This window comes from Sturnus vulgaris, chromosome 6 (assembly GCF_052056855.1).
Source record: "Sturnus vulgaris isolate bStuVul1 chromosome 6, bStuVul1.hap1, whole genome shotgun sequence".
NCBI classification, from domain to species: Eukaryota; Metazoa; Chordata; class Aves; order Passeriformes; family Sturnidae; genus Sturnus; species Sturnus vulgaris.
In genome coordinates, this window is record NC_142248.1 from 29,150,012 (window position 1) to 29,166,153 (window position 16,142).

The 16,142-nt window shown below is 35.4% G+C and overlaps 1 long non-coding RNA gene across 1 annotated transcript in view; it reads left to right on the plus strand.

Moving 5' to 3' along the window:
* The window catches only part of LOC148223387 (uncharacterized), a 95,052-nt gene extending 81,132 nt beyond the window's left edge, over window positions 1–13,920 (plus strand). Inside the window, exons 2-3 of the long non-coding RNA XR_015804326.1 lie at window positions 11,594–11,674; window positions 13,483–13,920. This is a non-coding gene — a long non-coding RNA (uncharacterized LOC148223387). The remainder of the gene's footprint in view (window positions 1–11,593; window positions 11,675–13,482) is intronic.
* Window positions 13,921–16,142: the final 2,222 nt, after the last annotated feature.

The window sequence follows — 16,142 nt, forward strand, 5'->3', positions numbered from 1 at the left end:
ATATGCAAATCTCTCACTACAGGAGTCACTGGCCACTGTGTGTAATCCCCTACTGAAATTCATGACTGCTTTCGTTATGCGGCCAGCTCTTAAGAACAGATGAAACAATGAAAATGAACAGATAAACAAATGAAATTATGCTTCATTTAAACTAACAACCAAACAAAACACAGAAAAGTACCCCAGCCAGCTAAGAAAATTCTGCCTGTCATGAATTCAGCACATTCTTTTCAGATTGCAGAAAACAGTGTCCTGGCACTTCTCCTAAAGGATGATATACCAGTTTTCTACTGGGACATATGTAATACACACAGTAAATATTGTCTTGCTTTCTAGAAAAAAAATGTTCCTTTACAAATAATTTAACCATGCAGTTTAACACCAGTCTCCAAACTTCAGGCTGTGGTAGCACAGCTGATGTAATCTATTTTCATGTAATTTGCAGCATAAAACCTAAGTAAGTCGTCTTCCATGTGCAGGAAAAGAAATAGACACTTGTTGGCTCCTGTTTAACTTATTTCAGAAGTCTGCTTGCATTACTTTGGATATTTACATGCTGGTGTAGGCAGTTCATTGCAGGATCTACCATCTCTAATTAATACAAGACAAAAAAGGTCCTAATTATAGGAACTAAGCAAAGGATGCCAATTTTACAGACTATTTTGTTTTTTGAAGGTCTCCTAGTTCTTTCTTTTCTGCAGTCTGCACTGGGTTGTTCACTTGTTGCCCATCTTCAACACAAGCAGAAAGCTAAATCACATTTGCATTCCAGCTTCTCTGAATGCAAACTAAAATGCAAACCACAGCACAGTTTCTCTCATGACTGAGTATCAAGGAAAACAATATTAGATCAAATCAATTTTAATAACTCTTTTCAACAAGGACAGAGAAATGATTCCACAGCTTCCCTGGAAGACTATTAGAGTAACAAAGAAAATGCTAAAACCAAATAATCAAAGCAGGGCTTTAAGTTTGTGAAATCATTATAATTAGGACAAATACTTACAACTGTAGTAGGTTTCTTTTTTTCCTCCTCAATTATGTTTAATGAGTTAAGATGGGCTTTTAGCTAATGAAAGCATGGGATTGTTCAAACATTCATAATTAATTAGATGAGTATAACTGAAGATACATATGTACTTAGAAGTTGGAAGAAGAAATTTGTTTTGAATATGATTATTAAATTTCAAAGTGTTATGACAAAAAGAAACATCCCAGTAATCATTTTTCACAGTGTGATTAAATATAAAGACACCAAATTTTTCTTTGTGGTGAAAAACAAATTTTTAATTGTGAATATAAAGACACACTAAAGGAAATATCTTGGAATTTTAAGAGTCTTGAAAGTATTTATACATAAGAGAGGGACTTTTTCTAGTATTTGCAAATATAACAAGGTGAATTAGTGGAAGGAAGCAACTAAAGATGAATATTAGGAAATATTTTATTTTGCATTGGGGTCAAATAGGGTGTGAGACTGATTCTCTGAAAGGAGATAAAAACAGCTAGGCCTTTCAAATTGAGTTCAGTAAAACAACAGAGCAAACAACATTGTGGGAATCACTGCCTCACTGCCTCAAGGAGAGGAGCTCCAGCTGCCCAGGTACAGAAGAGTGAGACATACAAGCATGCAGTACCTATCTTGCCTCTATTATCTGTTCTTTCCCAGCCCTTCCATACTAATAAAAAGAAAGGTAGGGACTGGTGATATTATTGGTGCGTAATTAAAAGTTTCATGGGTCTCCAAATGCAAGATTCAAGTGTCTAGCTTTGCTAAGCTTTCTTAAGTTCAACTCAGAATTTTGAACAGTGAGAGAGCTGTCAAAAATTCTGTTATAATATCTTTGTGATGACCTAATCTCTAAGGCTACCTTAGTCCCAGAACATGTCAGATAATTTTTGTGGGTTGCTCTGATTCATGTTATCTTGGAAAGACACCATTATGCCAGCTTTGGCTGTCAGGAGCTCTGTCAAATCACCTCTCAACATGCCCTTTATTATCAAGAGATCAGGAGCTAGAAAGGAATAACACTGTAGGTGCCTAAGTAGCTGTCTGCCATACAGCTAAACTAGGAAGAAGAGAACAAGAAGAAAAAATAACCTTGGGTCCACCATTCAGGCACACTATGCAAGTCCTGTTCTCTGACATTTTGCAATCTGCTTTGTCTTTTTCACCTGTGGAAAAAGATGGTGAAGCATCCATAATGTCAGATGAGAATTCTGTATTCCTTTAATAAAAAAAAAAAGGAACTGGCTCTCTACACAGCCTGGGACAAAAAGGGCTTTACCAGGTCAGATCAAAAATAGCCTAATCCTGGATTCATTCTAATAAAATGGACAATAGCAGAAACAATAGAAAAGAGAACAGAAAAAGGAGATGCAAACAGCAATAATTTGCCCAGATGTTCAAAGCAACAAGCTGTCCAATAGGCAGTCAATCCCTGAACTCTCAAACCAAAGTAAAGCAAAATCCTCCACACATTCAGACTCTACACAGGAATCAGATTATTTTTTAAATTCTAAGGCAGTGGAATTCAGAGTTGAAATGGACTCAGGAGCACTGTGGTATGTTTGACAACCAAGAACTATGGTTGCAGTTTAGCCCATATGCTTAAAATTAATGCACACTGTTATTTTCTGAATAGCCCATCAGTGTATGCAGACAAGAAAAGCCAAGCCAACAAATAAGCAGACTGTCTCTTAGGGGAATATTTCAGTAATTTCTAATTTTTTGTTTCAGCTTTTCCAATTTATTTCCTACATATTCTTTCTTTTCCTTCTCTCTCTTTCGTATCTCTTTTTTTAATTTTTAAATGTCATTACTGAAACACCACATTCACTAACACCTCTAGGCAAAGCCTCCTGTGACTTTCTACTGTGTTTTTAACTAATGACTTTAAAATTTCCATTGTTATTGCATTACTCCTACTGTTCACTTTTCAGTGTTGGATGCACTGACCAACTTGTTCACATAGAAATGTGTGACTCCACAGCTCAGTTTTCCTTCATGAGAAGAGGGGATAGGAGGGTACTGTTCTAGCTGCTGTGCAGGGGAGAGCTTCCTTCATCTCAAGAGAAATAAAGCAAGCTGGAATGGAATGGGAATTTGCTTTACAAATTCACTCTATGGGAGAAAAACTGACTTAGCAAATAGACTTTCACCTCTAAGTCACCGGTTTGAGGTCAGTTTCTGGTGCATGTCAATAAGAACTTAAAAGCTTTACCACCCTGTGACTTCTCTGCAGTTTCAAATTTAAAGAAATGACAGTCTCAGGCTAGTTTCTCATAAACACCATCACCGCTGTCACTGCTAATTGGGCACTTGCTGGAAGCATTGGCAGAGCAGCAAAAAGACTGAATGAGCCATTGACATTGAACTCACCTCTCACTGCTGAATGTTCAGTGAGGCTCTTTGCTCCTGGCTATGTGCTGGCTGTGTGTCAGTGGAGGTATACCTTGCAGAGCCTCTTTCTGCCTTCTTATCTCACTTTGGGACCCAGCTTTTTGAAAATTGTGTTTACCATTTATAACTAATGTATCACTGTCACTTAACATAATTTTGAAGAGATAATAATCAAAGAGCAATGGGTAGGAACAATGGGAAAATTTTGGTTTAATGTCAAGAAAAACATTTTGAGAACAATATACTGTGTTTTTACTAACCTGTTCCTGACACAGTCCAGCTGACTCAAACTCTAGACATATCCAAAATATCTAAGGCTTGAAGCAAGGCCTTTTGAAGCAAGGCTTACTTCCATAAGCTGTATGAACAGAGATGAACCTCTGAAGCGTGTTCTGATCTACAGCTTTCCCCCCAGGAAAAATATTCTGTCTACTGTTTTACTCTAATTACAATCCAAACATATCAGTGCTCTCATTACCAGAAAAAAAAAAAGTTTTTGTTTTTTTTTTCATTTTATTCTGTATATCATTGCATATTATATTTGTTTCTTCATATTAGAGACAGAAGAAAATTTAGACTCTCAAAATCCAGGATTGGTCAAGCCTATCAGTACTGGATGGATGACAGAGACCTCCAGTCTCCTTTGCACTTTTTAGTTCTTCTTTGGATACACATCCTTACGAAATTTCTGTTTTATGTTATATATATATATATATATATATATATATATATATATATATATAGTCATATCTCACATAATAGGTCCTGCCCATGAGCAGGGATTTTAAGTACTGCATCAAATTTAATCATGTTGCTACTAAGATCACAATTCTATCAATTTTTATGCAAGTATTTTATCACAAAACCTTGTAAAATATTTTTCTCCTCCCTCTGAAAGAGTTAGACACTGTTTTTCTTATTTTGTAATGGAGGAGAGATTTTGACATAGTAAGCATCTGTCAAAGAAGAGGGAAGCCCTTAATACTGGAATCTAATTTTCTGCTCAAAACCCTCTCTCAGACTGGTTTGCATTACTAGAGGTAAAGATTTTTCTCTGTTTTGACAGGGCACCCTCACTTAACCTGCAGTACGAGTGAAGTGGCAGTCAGATCACTCTTCAGTGTGAATATTAATGAGAACGTTCATAATAATCCTTCCCTTTGACAGTGGAACAGGAGCTAAAGTCCAACAGCAGGATCAAACAGGGTGGCATGGTACATGCATCAAACCATCTGGTTAATGCATAGCTCAAGGAAATGAGCCAAAACATTTCAGTCAAAACTCTTCACTGGAACAGTAATAGCCCATCAGTTCCTTTTCTCTAAAAACCCTAGAGGCAGAACAAAATATCCTGTCAAAATACATCAGTGCAGTGGAGCAAGAAAAACAAAAACTTCAGACAGTGCATTTGACCGTGTGAAGGTGTTTGTTTATTCCACAAAGAATTCTTTTCTACTCTTCATTTTGCTCCCTCTCCCTCACCTGCCTTCTTTGTCTACCTTCACACATACTCTATGTCTTTAACAGTCATTAATTTATTCTGTTTCATTTAAAGACAGTGTTACAAAACTTCCTTTTCTTGTGGATCATTGTTGTGTGACTATTTCAGTTGCTCAACCGATTCCTATCATTTCCCTAATTTGTGGCAAAGTAAAAAGTAGGTTTCCAAAAATTTGTCTAAGGACATCTTTCTGGATCCCGAGGCTTAAATATGAATGCAAATACTGTATTATTGCATATATCTGATTCCCCAGCACTGATATGGGTAATAATATTAATACATCTTTGGTAGAGAAGCATGTTCTTGGTATTAATAACTGAACTTCCTCTTACTTAGCCAAATTGCCATGGTCCAAAAGGCACAGATAATGAGTTTCCAGCCCATTCTAAGATGTAATACTACTGTACATAAGGTAGTAAGAAGAGATAGACAGAGGCCAGCAGCCATCAGAGCTCCCAGCGGCATTAAAGCCCCTAAAAATGATAAATGTACAGTTCTGCACACAGATCTCAATGTTTTTTAATACAGGAGTGTTTCCAAATAGGACACATTTCATGGCTTTTTAACACATAAGGTAGCAGAGGCCAGGTACAATGGATCTGAACTTGCTCCACATCTAACCACAAAGGATGAACTTGCAAATTCCATTCTTTCTCCATTAATCACTAACATGCACAGACTGTCATATTGAAATGGTATAGCAAGTTAATACAGAAGTACACTGAAGAAATATAATTTTTAGTGTGCAAGTTTGGAATGGCTGATGCAGGTGAAATTCAGGGAGGTAGTGTATGGAAAAAGCACGCTGAAAGGAAAATCTGAACATCCAGATTGTACCTGAAACGGGAAAGAATAAGGCCAAGTTTCTAAATCTCAAACCCAAAGTCTGTCCTGTTTCCAGACGGAGTTTTGCAGTATTATCTCTTAAGTTTTAGGATCAAACTGGAAAAGTTTCAAAGGCAGGCATGACTGCACAACTAATTGCCTTGTGCTGCTGTATGATGCAAGAGATTTAACTGAAACCTGCAACAACCCATCAAGCCATATGACAGTATGATGTAAAAGGGGAACTGATTACTGATCAGGGAGCCATGGAGCTCCCACTTAGGTGAATTTGCAGGCAGGAATAAGTGATTTAATATTTTCCTGAAACTGGTGTCTGAGAATAGCTTTATCCCCAAAATAGAAGTATCCTTAAGATCTTTATAGCATTAAATAGAATTCTACTGGTGAAAAGCTCAGAATCAATTCTGCATGAATATTGAAGACTGTCCTTAAATTTTAGCATAAAAAACTCCACCCAAGTAAGACGGCCTTGTTTAAAATCAAAGTGGTTTCAAAGTTCATTGAAGTATTTTTATTGTTAAAATATCATAAGCAGCTTTTTGAAACAACTAAAAACCAGAGATTTGTTTGGAGTAAATTTCTAGTCACCAAACCTTTCTGAACTGAAATATAGTAGTGTTGAAAAGCTCACTGATCTTTGGGTTCTTAATGAAATCTATTTAATACTGCTCTCCTTCTTTCACTCACTGAAGTATTCATGAGAACTGTCCAGGACAGTTCATGTTGTTTGTAGATGAAAATTGCAATTTCAGGAAAAAGTGGGAGTATTTGAGAGGTTTTTTTAAGATTTGCTGCAGTTTTTTCAAGTTTTTTAATTTTATTTTTTTTTAGCCCTAAAGCCTAAGTAACTTTTTAATTGAAAGCAGATGGCTTCTCTTTACATAGGGAAAATTTAAGGTTGATTGTCTTACACTTACTTTATTTATAAGCTTACATATTAGATAGGTTTAGTTCATCAACCTAATGTCTAGAATAACAGATCTTGTTTTGCTTGATGTTGTGTATTAAATGTATTGCCTACTATGGCTTTGAATAGCCTTGTTTAATGTCCTGCTCTCCAGTCCTAGACCATCCCTGATAACAATGCTGCTCCTGCAGATAACTCAGCCATTACTACTACTGCTATTTTGGAAGCACCAGTAATATGCAGCTGAAATCAGAGCATTTTTTAAATTGGAAATTCAGCACAATAAAGCCAAATGTCCCCAGAAAGGCCACGCAATTGAAATCTAATAGTAGACTGTATCATTAGCACAAAGTGCTACAACTCCCCTTCTGCTTTTTGTGTACTGAACAACTTTCTTGAAAGGAATTTAAAAAACACACTTTGCCTGAAGAATCAATAAGGAAAATCCCCATCCCCAGCATATCATGCACCCTCTGTTATGTAACATTCTGTTAATTTCAATGGACATTCATAATGAGTTGCAACGAAATGTTTAAAAATGATCTTATCACTTTTATTCTATTTCACTACGTATTTTTTAACATGTTCAAAAAACTCTTACATGTATATTACTAATTAATCATAATTTCACACCTAGTCTGAAGATACTCTGTACTTAGAAGGGTTTTTCTTTTATCTGTCTAGACCAGTTTTTGTAATTATGTGTGTTTCAGAAAATGTATTGTGTGAGCAATATATCTAGTATTCTGTCACTAAAACTGTCAGTCTATCCCTATCATTTTTGTGCTTAAAAACCTTAAAAATACTTTTAAAATAGTCTGTGTTAACTGGAGAACATATGAAGACAATCTAAAAACAATATTACCATATAATTATCCTTTTTATATCACTATATAACCCTATATATTTTTATATAGGGATATAACTTTTAAAAATGCATCAGAGGTTTTATAAATTAAGGGCTGACATTATGAAATCCATGTAATTCTGAAACTATTTTTGTAAATGAAGCAAAGTGCTGGAAATGATTTCATACACAGCCTTTAAAATTAAACGATGACCTTTCTATATAATATATTTCTCTATTATGCTGTACTTGAATGATAAAATTTACCTTTTTATTCTCATATTTTATTCATTTTTATATAGAAGAATGTATTCCAAACTTAAAATCAATAATATCTGCTGCAAATAATGGCGTGTTATCAAAATTCAAGCAGTTTGAGAGAAAGGTAATCTTTATGCTTTATTCCTATAAACCTGCTGCAATTTTTTGAACATAAATAAGTTGAAATAAGCGCATTTCATTCAGGTAATGTTGATATCTGCATGATTTTAAAGTATTAGTTTCTGCAAAGGACAAGTTGTTCTATGAAAAGCGAAATTTGGGAAAATGAAATTCAGAAGGATTTGTGTTCATCCCTACACAGCCTCTTACCACAACACTTTCAGTCTCTTCCTTGTCCCTTTCCCAGTGCTTTGAAAATCTCTGGAATACATTATAAGGTATAGAGAGGATTCAGCATTAGAGAGAAAAAAAACCCCTAAGCTTTGATCTGCATTTATGGTGATGGACTGATGTATATCTCAATGCATATTTTTAATCAAGAAAAAGAAAAGAGAAGAAAATAAAAGTAGTTTAACTTGACATAACAGCTTCAAAACCAAAAGCATCTGATTACTATGCAAGTTGCAGAAAACATGACTCAAAACAATAATAAATAAGTATTGCTGTCCTTAGTAATTCAGTAACATTTTTTAATCTACTCATCTGAAAATTTTTTTCCTCAATTTGGGGAGTGAACCTTGACTTGATGCACTAGTATAAAACCATTCATTATGTCTTAGATGTATCTAAACCAATTCAGAATTCATCACTCAAGAGTCAAGCTTAGATCAGGATTATCCTATTTTTGCTGTATTCACAGCAGACCAATAGATAATACTGTTATGGCTAATATAGCTGTTTTTATTTCCTGATAAATACAAGAGATGAAATTGCCTTCAGACATTAAGAAAATCATTGTATGGATAGTAACCATATATAGGGTAATCTTAGTTGCAGTTCCCTTGGGAGGGCTAGACAGATTATTTTTGCATTTTGTTACTGTTTTGAATCATGTTTTCTGCATCTTGTAAAATGATCAGATACTTTTGGTTTTAAAGCTGCTATATAAACTACATCCATCTTTCTTTCTTTCTTTCTCTTTCTTTCTTTCTTTCTTTCTTTCTTTCTTTCTTTCTTTCTCTCTCTCTTTCTTTCTTTCTTTCTTTCTTTCTTTCTTTCTTTCTTTCTTTCTTTCTTTCTTTCTTTCTTTCTTTCTTTCTTTCTTTCTTTCTTTCTTTCTTTCTTTCTTTCTTTCTTTCTTTCTTTCTTTCTTTCTTTCTTTCTTTCTTTCCTTCCTTCCTTCCTTCCTTCCTTCCTTCCTTCCTTCCTTCCTTCCTTCCTTCCTTCCTTCCTTCCTTCCTTCCTTCCTTCCTTCCTTCCTTCCTTCCTTCCTTCCTTCCTTCCTTCCTTCCTTCCTTCTTCATTTTTTATTTTCTTTCAATAAAAAATGGGTTTTCTTGACTAAAATGTACACTGAGAACCAGGTTTAATCAACAGTTACATTACTTGTTTGACTGATTGGTCCAGCTTTCCTCTTACTCAAGCAGTGAATGAAATAATTTATGTCTCTAAAAATAGGGAATAGAAAGATAGCTACAGAATCAGTAAAATAAATGGCATACAACTTTATAAAGGAAGGATTGCCACCCTACCTGCGAATATTCCTTTCTATCCTGAACTGCCTGAAATTTGACTTTTCTCAGACAAAGCTGCCTTATTTTTTTTAAATCTCCCTTTGAAAATACTCTCCAAGAGAGGAATCCTTTTTCTTCTGGCAGAAGTCAATCCTCTAAAGTAGCTGGGGTTTGTCTCTTTTTTACATGTGCCTTTACAAATACATAGATACAATCAAAAATGTAGCTCTACATCTGAGGAAATATCTGCACATCTTTCACAGACTAAAGCCTGTGCCAGTGGTCAGAGTTATGCAGATATTTTTGAGTGTCGGGTGCAGATGCTGTCAGGTTGCATGGGCACAGTGGTGCTGGGATGCTCAGTGACCCATCTCAGAGGTTCCCTTGCTAGACAAAGGAAGCAACCATCTCCTCCTGTCTGTGCAAGCAGGTCTGACCCATGCAGCATGCTCAGCACCACAGCTTGGTTTAGTGTCTTTATTTAAACCAATGGGAAATAAAGAAAAGCTTGAATACTCAGACCTTATTTGCATATTATAGCACTGTTAGAGCTTTTCTTGGTTTAAAAGTCTAAGATTTAAAACTGAGCTGAGGATCTGTTTTTCATTCTGAGATGAGAAAAATGTATGACTTCATAGCACATTGCTTCTTTCCTGTAGGTGCTGAAGGATATGGGTGCTTCACCAGGTGTCTTGATTAACTCTGGCAAGGAGTGTTGGTCACTAGTGAACTGTAAATACAAAATGGCAGCAAAATGGTTACTTGATGAGAGAGCACTAATAATGAAAACCAGCAACTATTGGGTCTGTGGGAACAACAGTCTTGAATGGAAATGGCTATATGCTTCCCTTATAAGTGATTTTTAGTAATAGTGGTTCCAAAAACTGCACGTCAGTTTAGGACAAAAGACTGATTGAACATCTACACTACTTTGACCCTAAGAATCCAGCTTTCACTGTTGCTTCTGTTTTGGAAAGTAAAGAAACTTGAGGTAAATAGCCTGATGTCTATTATTAGGTACAAAAAGTACCATAAAACTTTTGGTGTAAACATAGCTCCTTCTCCAGTTGAAAACTGCATGCATCTCCTTTTGAAATGTGGTTTTGCCTAAAACTATTTAAAATATTGCATAAAATAATCTGAATCTTGCTCACAAAAAAAAAAAAAATTCTCTCTTGTCACGCTCCAGTGATTTAGAGATTCTTTTCAATGTCTATAACCTAGGGCAATGGTTTCCTGTGACTTCAACCTTGAGACAAAATATTTTGAGCTAATGTTTCTCTACTGGTATTACACTTTGGTAATACACAAAGCAACTGTATCTCTATGACACTTATTTGAACTTGAACTAAATAACTTTATTATTGTTCATAATTTGCTAGCCTTATTTTTGTAATTGGCCTGGAAATGTAAGTTAATTTGTTTGGCCTACCTGTATCAATGTAAGATATTCGGCTCTACAGAAGTTGAGGAAGAGGTGGAGAAAGAAAAGGGAATTTAAGTAAAAAATTAAAGTTGGTCAGATAAGGGGAGATTTTTTTTTGTTTGTTTGTTTGCTTGTTTTGTTTTGTTTTTTATTTGCTTGTTTTTCTAAATTCTGTCTGCATTTTTTCCTAAGCTCCTTAACACCATGTAGAATAATAAACTAGTTTTTGGTCAATTTTTTCTGCTAAAAGTATAGGTTCCAGAATATATAAAGTTTTCTGAGTTTTTAAATCAGTTTTATTTATCATAACAGAAATAAAAAATTGACAGTTTCAGTGTGCTTAAATGTTTTGAGCAAAGACTATTTCAAATCCCCTTATGTTTATTTTTAATATTTTAACCTGCAATCCAAGTGTAATTTTTTTTAAGATAAGCAGAAATATTAACTGGATAGATAATGAAAATATTTTTACTTTTTTCCACCATTTTTTTCCCATATGAATTCCATGTGAAATAAGGGCATGAAAATCATGAAAAACCTGGGTCCTTCCTGCGTGATGGCTGGATATAATATAACAGCCTTTCTGCTGTGTGAATTTTGTATGTTTAAGATAAAATCTGTATTGCTTATTTTTCCTGTGGTACATGGCTTTGATATGACCATTTTATCAATAGTCTCAAAAGATATGTAAAGCCAGCCCTTTATTCAGTCATTTTGGCTGGCCAGGTACTAGATAACACAAACATATCTTCTTTCTATTCTTTGTAGGAACTTCATTCCACACCAGAAGAGTCACCTACTCCAACCTTCATCAAAGACACACCCATGGCCGTCAGCCCACCCTATGTTGTAAGCTTCTTTCCTGGCTGCTCTCATTGTGTTTCATGTTTCACTCATGTTCTTGAGTTCTAGGATATAAAAAAATCCTAAGATTTTGAAATATGGATAATAACATAGTATGAGAAATGTGATTTTTTAGAATTCTACTTGTACTTGGTTAAAAAAACCCAATTCTTGATGTGCAAATTGTTCTACAAAATGATTTTCTATATCTGTTACTCTACCTGCTTGTTCATCTCAGGCTTTAAGTTCCAAACGTGTAGTCAAAAAAATGAAGACATGCTGCTAGGCACTTAGCAGCAATCAAAGCAGACCTGGTGATTCCTCCAAAGAGCTTTGCTCCAATTCCAGCCTGCCTGCTGTACCATGGATAGTAAACGCTTCTTGCAGAATCCCTGAGGAAGTTCATTACTTGAGCTGAGCTAAAACATTTTACCCTTAACAAACACAGCAGACTGCACTGACTTTATAAATAAAATTATCCTAGTCAGAAAGCTGTCCTATTACTTCAGAAGTATATATTGAAAAGCTGATTAAATTCCTTCTGTCTTTTCCATTGAGGCTCTCAAAGGAAAAGTGTCTTCACTCTCACAGCACTAGCAAGCTCAGCAGCCACATTTAATTCCACATTGCCTTTCCTTTGATGTGGAGTGACAAGCAATGGGTTTTGGCTGCCCTACCAGATGAGAATTGGGTTGCTCTTGTCAGTAAGGTGGGAAAGTTTACATGCAAAGGTCATCTGGACATTCCAGTAGTCTGAAAAGGACTGAGGAGACAAGTGCTTCTCATGGCTTTTGGGTAAGCCCCTATCAGTTATGATTGAAGCCTAGTTAAAACCGTGAATTAAAAAAAATATTAAAATTAGGAATGATAAAATGGAGTTGTCCCTCTCTTGTGGTGTAAGAGCAGACAAGGAATTTTCTGATCAGTTAATGTGACTTCTGACAGGAAAAAAAAAGAAATATAAAATATAATTTGCCCAAAAACTTAAGGTTTGTTGTTGCTGTTGCTGCTTCTTCAGGAAATTCTGTAATAGGATGATAGTGTAGTACCTCAAAGGTGTAAAGATATGATGCTTTTCAAACACCTACAGCATTTATTTTGGGAAAAAAAAACAAATGGAAAGGCTATAACATTCTTTAATCTGGTGGTGGGATGAATAAACCTTACAGAGAACTGGGAGATACTTTGAAAATAGAAAAGAAAAATCCTCAGTGGATGAATCAAAAGAAGGTTTCAGTTGCAGGCAGCTGTCACAATTTTAAATTGAAATTTTAGATCAAACAAGTATTCCTTTAAAGTTAGGTATCTAGAGTCACAAATCACCACTCAGAGGGGACAAATCATGTTACACCCCAACTCACAGGCAGGCAGGAAATGGATTTAAAGTTAAGCCTAGCCAATTCTTGTTCATTTATTGCCTTACAACACTTAGTAAACATTCCAAGTAAAGAACTGTACAAGTGTAATTGTATTAACTGGTTCCATGCTGATCTAGACTTATTCCCTTTGAGCTAGAGCACTGGATTCCCTGAACAGGTTTTTCTTCTCTGGACAAGTTTCAAAGCAGATTCATGATCAGATATCTGTCAGGATCACTTTGAGTGCTATGTGAGTATTAGAATTAAATAAACATTGGAAAATCAGAGACAGATGTGCAAACACGTCTTTCCTCCATTTTTTGAAATGCAAAAAAAAAAAAGTTTTTCTTAAATGGCAAGGTCTTATAAATTTGGTATATTTCTTTTCGTCCAGTCAGGGTTATAATTTCTGTAGCTTTTAAAATTTATTTTTCTGTTGTTTCTTATTATTTTCAGTGCTGATTTTGTTACGCCTTCACAGACAGATGGAATAAGACACTGCCTTCCAGATGTTTATGGAATAACTTGGATCAATAAAAGACACTGCAGATCCTTTTCCACAAGTCCGGCTATGATGTATCTGTGTAGCATAATTTTCCTTTACCTTACATCCTAAGAGAATTATGCAAATCCCTTAGGCTTGAATAGCAGATTTTGTTGTGGTATCATCTGAAAAAAGGAAAGTTGGAGTGTCCTGACACATACAGGTCACTTATCTCCCACACTGCTGAATGCAAGAGCAAGAAGGAGGTGGTGATTTTTGTGTCATGTGAGATGTCACTGCTGTCCCTTGGAATGAGACTTTCATGCAGTGCCAAAAGTGGCTTTGATATCCACTAAGTATTGAAGACTCTTTTAAGATCCATGTAGAGTTTGTCTGAGTTGGTATCTCCAGGCACAACAGAAATGTCTAACAAAAGTCAGAAGTCCAGTCACCTCCTAAGAGAATGCCAACACACAAGCACTGCAGAGATGGTAGAAGACAGTCATAAGATTATTTCTGAACCTTTCTTCTCTACAATTTCTGGTGAAGCCCTGCAAACTCCTGCACCACGGATAGATATTCCCCATGAATACAATTTTATGGAATTTGCTTTTGGTTTAATTTGCCTTTTTCTATCATATTATTCTAAATATTTTTCCTACATGTATTCACAACATTATATACATTATACAGTATAAACAGTGACATGTAGTCATCATTTAAAAGTAAATATGGTTCAGGTTCAGACATTTTGGCAAACTTAAGATTTGAAGTAAGACCTATGTCTTCACTTCTATCATAAACTAAACAAAAGATATAACTTTAGTGTCTCAAATAGATGTTTGGTTTCCTATGGAAGGAGAAATATACCCTTGGTATTTTCATCAACACTGCTTTCTTAGAAATTAAAGGAAACTTGGATTTTTTATATACCTTTGAAAATGCACAACAGCTTTAGCTATCTGTATGTATTTACTTTGCTTATCTCTAGCTACGGCAACTGCAATACATCAGGGAAGCAGTTGCAATGGAGAAAGGTCCTGATGCCACAGTATAGAATTTGCTGATCATAATACTGGTTCTTTGCAGAGGAAGATAAAATTCGGATGACTTTTCCATTGCTATGTCTGTCTTTATACAATAGCTAATAAGGCTGATGTCATAAGCTATGTCCACAGAAATGATGGCTATGGCCGGGGAAGGGTTTGTTTAGTGCAGGTGGCATGCAGTTATTCTCAGCAACACCAGATAAAGACAGGAATAGAAAAACAGATATAACTTAAAATCTGTTTGCACTGTCAATGACAATATAATAGAAAAATATGGAAGTGGACTTTAATTAGCTGTTCTACAGCTTAGTGAATGTAGGGTTCAGCAAAACTCATGCTGAATTTAATTTTGCTATGGCTGCAGAAGAAAATGCTTAACATTGGGGATCTATAACAGGCTTCAATCTGCAGTGTAGAGGCATACTGGACGTACTGTCTCAGGTATGCCAGGACCACACCAAACCAAGGACATGTAAAAGAACATACTGTATTCTCCCTGGCTGTAACTATGAAAAGTACGCTGGGTAGGTTGAATTATTTTGTTCTTGATTAGAACACATTTTTCTTGTGATAACTGTAGATGGTTTTGCTGTTGTTTTAAACTTTTATTACATGCTAAATCTTCCATGCAACTCTGAACTTGCGCACAATTAACTATTAGCATATATGAAAATTTCATTGGCTGTTAGAGGGCATAAGTCTCTATACAAAATTAACTATATTCTAATATAGTTTGCCCTTCTTGTATCTTTCCCTCTTTCTTTCTAATTCTGACAGCATTATCGAGAAATTCCATTAATGAAAGACTATGAGTCACTAATTACAAAATTATGTCATTGAAACTGTAGTTCAAAATCTATAAAAGTTAATAAAGCCTCTCTAATGGTGTAAGTTATATCAATTTATAAACATAATTAAAAGTAGAACTGAACCTAACCAATTTTTCACCTTTGGAAGAACTTCCAAGTCACTACTGATTTCTTTTAAAGTGGAAAATAATGTACCAAATAAAATTATAGACACTAAGAGATAAAATCCTAAGGATGAGATCCTCAGCCAGTGGTGTCAGTGCTATAGGATTCAGATAGTTTTATGCCCATGGGGGTTTTAAGCCTATAAGATTTACCATTGTATCACAATTTCTTTCCTGTTTGTTAATATCTGTAGGCACCACTGGAAAAAAATAATGAAAACACAAAAGAGAACAGGGTCTTGACTGGGATTAGGTGATGCAGACAACTCTAATTGGAACTGACTTCCCTCAGGGCAGTGATGAGTAAAACTTAAGCCCACTGTTTGCTCTGAAATGTCATAAAAGAGAGAGCTATTTTCCTGGACTTGTGGTTGAACATTGTTGATTTAATTACAACAAAAAGTGATTGGGAAATATTTTTAAGAGAGATTAGTTTCCTGTTGTCAGCTGTCACTGAGATGGATAGAACTCAGGCTTACTCTTGAGGCAGTAGTTATGAGCTGGTTTGCTCGTGGCTGAGACAATAGGCTGCATATTTTTAAATTGTATCAAGAAGGACCTATTATTTAGGACTCCTTATTACTGTCACTGTCACAACATCTTGCATTAT